Source organism: Myotis davidii, unplaced genomic scaffold, assembly GCF_000327345.1.
Source record: "Myotis davidii unplaced genomic scaffold, ASM32734v1 scaffold1314, whole genome shotgun sequence".
In the NCBI taxonomy this organism is placed as follows: Eukaryota; Metazoa; Chordata; class Mammalia; order Chiroptera; family Vespertilionidae; genus Myotis; species Myotis davidii.
The window spans coordinates 1,037,083-1,041,561 of NW_006285250.1; positions in this window are offsets into that span (position 1 = coordinate 1,037,083).

A 4,479-nucleotide genomic window follows, 5' to 3' on the forward strand; every position below is an offset into this window, starting at 1 on the left:
GCATAGGGACTGCGTCATCATTCAACAGTACCTGTTTCCAATCCCTGTGTGAGCACTACAGCTTCCCACCTCGACGAAGGCACCCAAGCCACCTTCTTTGGGCCAATGAAATATAAGAACTAGTGATGTAAGTCACCTGAAATGCTCCATCTTCCGGGGCCACACAGTGAGGACAATGATGACATAGACAGAGGCATCAGATGGCCCTGGTGGTTATGTAACATGAGAAAAAAAGAAATTTTTGCCATTTTAGGTCACTGAGGTCTGAGGGCTCTTTGGTACTGCAGCATAACCTAGACTTTCCTAATTCCAAAACCAGATAAAGACACAGCCAAGAAAGAAAAAGCCAATATTCCTGATGAACATAGATGCTAAAACCTCAGCGGAATATTAGAAAACTGAACCTAGCAATTCATTGACAAGATCATACATCATGACCTAGTAAGTGGGATTTATTCTAAGGATACAGGGTTGGTACAATATCCACAAATCAATAAATGTGATAGACCAAATAAACAAAATTAATGATAATAATCACATGATCACAGCAATAGACGTTGAAAAAGCATTTGATAAAAGCCAGCACCCATTTATGACAAAAACTCTCAGCAAAGTGGAAATAGAGGGAATGTAACTAATGTAATAAAGGCCAAATATGACAAATCTGCAGGTAGCATCAAACTCAATGGACAAAAACTAAAAGTGTTTTCCTTAAGAGCAAGATCAAGACAGGGATGTCCCCTCTCACCACTCCTATTCAGCATAGTATTGGAAGTCCTAGCCAAAGCAATCAGACAAGAAGAAATAAAAGGCATCCAAATTCATTATTTGCAGATAACATAATACTCTAGAGAAACCTAAAGATGTCACCAAAAGGTTATTAAAACTGATAACTGAATTTAGAAAAGTAACAGGATACAAAACAAATATCCATTTTTATACACCAATAATGAACTATCAGAGAGGGAAACTAAAAACAAAAAAACTAAAAAACCACAATTATTTTACAATTGCATCAAAAAATAATAAAATGCCTAGGAATAGGTTTAAAAGACCTGTACTTGGAAAATTATAAGACACTGAAGAAAGAAATTGAAGAAGATACAAATAAGTGGAAGCATAATATCATGTTCATGGATAGGAAGAATTAACATCATTAAAATGTTCATACTACCCAAAGCAATCTATAGATTCAGTGCAATGCCTATCAAGATGCCAATGGTATATTTCACAGAACTAAAACAAATATACCTAAAATTTGTATGGAACCACAAAATGCCCCAAATAGTCACAGTAATCTTCAGAAAGAAGAACAAAGATGGAAAAATCATGCTACCTGATATCAAACATACTACAAAGCCATAGTAATAAAAATGGCATGGGACTAGCATAAAAACAAACACATGGATCTATGGTACAGAACAGAGAGCCCAAAAATAAACCCATGCCTTTATTATCAATTAATATTTGACAAAGAAGGCAAAAACATACAGTGGGATAAAGATAGTCTATAAATGGTTGGGGAAATTGATGGGTACATGTAAAATAATGCAATGAGACCATTTTGTTACACCATACACAAGAATAAACTCAAAATGGATTAAAGACTTAAATGTTAGACTTGAAACCATAACAATCCTAGAAAACATAGGCACTAAAACCTCAGACATCTCTTGTAGCAATATTTTTGTCAAGATATCTCCTTGAGAAAGGGAAACAAAAGAACAAATATACAAACAGGACTACATCAAACTAAAATGTTTTTGCACAGCAGAGGAAACCATCAACAATATGAAAAGAAAACCCACTGAGTGGGAGAACATAATTGTCAATGATACATCTGATGAGAGGTTAATATCCAAAACTTCTAAATAACTTATACACCTCAACATAAAAATTCCAATTTAAAAATGGGCACTTCTCCTACCAGACACTTCTCCTACCAGGAGAACAGACACTTCTCCTACCAGGACATACAGGTGGGCAGTAGACATGTGAAAAGATGCTCAGTGTCACTTATCATTAGAACAGTGCAAATTAAAACCACAGTGAGATATCACCTCACACCTGGCAGAATGGCTACCGTTAATAAATCCACAAACAACAAGTGCTGATGAGGATGTGGAGAAAAGGGAACCCTCGTGAGCTGTTGGTGGGAGTGTAGACTGGTGCAGCCACTGTGGAGAACAGTATAAAACATAAAAAATGGAACTGCCTTATGACCCATGAATTTCACTTCTGGTAATGTAGCTAAAGAAACACAAAACACTAATTTTAAAGAATATACAGGGGAGGGGAAATGTAGCTTTACAGTTGTTCACATGGAAAATAATACAATAATTAATAAATAATAATGCAAGAATAAGCTCTGTTTTTCGTGTCCACGCAGCTGTAAACCTACTTTTGCCCATCCCTGCATGCACCTCTGTGTTTGTTGCAGCATTATTTATAATCACCAAGGTTTGGGATCAGCCCAAGTGCCCATCAGTAAATGAGTGGATAAAAAAGCTGTGGTGCCCTAGCTGGTTTGGCTCAGTGAATAGAGCGTCAGCCCCTAGCAAACTGAGGTCTCTCTCACATCAATGTTTCTCTCATTCTGTCTCTCCCATTCCCTTCTACTCTTTCTAAAAGCCAATGGAAAAATATTCTCAAGTGAGGATTAACAACAACAACAAAAAAAGATGTGGTACATTTACACAATGGAATACTACTTGGCCATTAAAAAATAAGGAAATCTTACTTTTTGCCATAGCGTGGATGGCAATACAGAGAGTATTATGCTAAGGGAAATAAGCCAGTCAGAGAAAGACAAATATCATATGATTTCACTTATATGTGGAATCTAATGAACAAAATAAACTAATAAACAAAGTAGAATAGACTCGTAGATACAGAGAACAGACTGATAGCTGTCAGAGGGGAGGATGATTAGGGGCTAGGTAAAAAAATAAAAAAAGAAGGGATCAAGCAGAGGAAAACAAACTCCTAGACACAGACAACAGTATGGCAGTTACCAGAGGGAAAGGGGATGAGAGGAGGTAGAAGAGGGTACAGGGGGATAAGTGGTGATGGAAGAAGACTTGACTTGGGGTGATGGACACACAATACAGCAGATGATGTATTATAGAATTGTGAAACCTATATAATCTTATTAACCAATGTCACGCCAATAAATTCAATAAAAATTAAAAAATGAAACCCTTAGTGATTCTCTGAGAGCAAGATTAAAGTCATTTCAAAAAGTGTTTTCTAGGTAAGAGCCCTCAATTTCCTTCCACCTCTTCATTTCTCCATTATTTCCATCACCAACCATGCTGGCTGCCTTTTCTCCTTCTTTCCATTATTCACAACGAAAAGCAAGTTTTTATTCCACCTTGAAAGTTGTGACACATGTGAGATGAGGAAAGAACATCACAGCAACACCTAGACGGGCATGTTCGCGAGACTGGATGCGCCCACCAGCTCTGTGACTCATCAGATTCACAGATGACTCCTCAGAGGGATCTGTTGCTACTGAACCTTCGGCACCTCCTGCCTCTCTCTTCTGTGCACCTTCCCCTGAGCGGCTGTACCTTCTAATTGCCTGTAATGCACTGCTCAGCACTTTATCTGAACAGAAGCAATGCCGATATGCACGTGATCATTGTATTCCCTAACAATGGCAGCTTTTTTACGTCCTGTCTCCTCCATTCAGTACTAGACGAGGTCTTACATTACTTTTTTTTTCTGAACTCAACACTGGATACATAGTAATAAGATAAATATGCTCATTATTTTCTCTAAAGCACTGGACCACAAGATCAGGTAGCCGAGCATGATCATGTAAGGAAACCAAACGTATCCTGAAGACAAGGTTTTCTAGATGATTTCAGTCTTCCGTAGCCTATCAATTAAAACCATTATGTCCCTTCACAGACAATGGTGTGGTGATGGCCAGAATGGGGGGTGGGGGGGGTGACTGGGGGGAGGTGGGCAAAGGAGGGGCATGAGGAACATCTGTAATCCTGTCAACAATAAAAATAAAGTGTGTGCGCGGGGGGTGGGGGGGGTGAACATTAGGTCCCTTCAGAAAATATAGTGTTGATAAGATAGTTGGAGGAAATAAAGAAGAGAATACAAGTGTCGGGCAGGATCGTAACCAGATTCAGTGCCCTGACACAGAGGGGTGTCACCTCCCAGGCCACAAAGGACTTCCTCAGAGAGATGATTTCATAAAGTGAGTTGATGTATTTATATCACACACATTACCTCATTCAGTTCTCAAGGTCCAGCAGCTTTGCCCAGTAGTTGTCTTTACTACGCCCATTTTATGGATGAGGACACTGAGGCTCAAGGCAATATTAATTCCAGTCCCACAGATGGTAAGTGATGGAGGTGACAGAGCTGTGAGCATAGGCTTCTCTGATTCTAAAGCTTATGTTCTTGATTGTGCTATATTACAAGGAACACTAAACTTCTCTCCTTTCTCTCTGTCTCTCT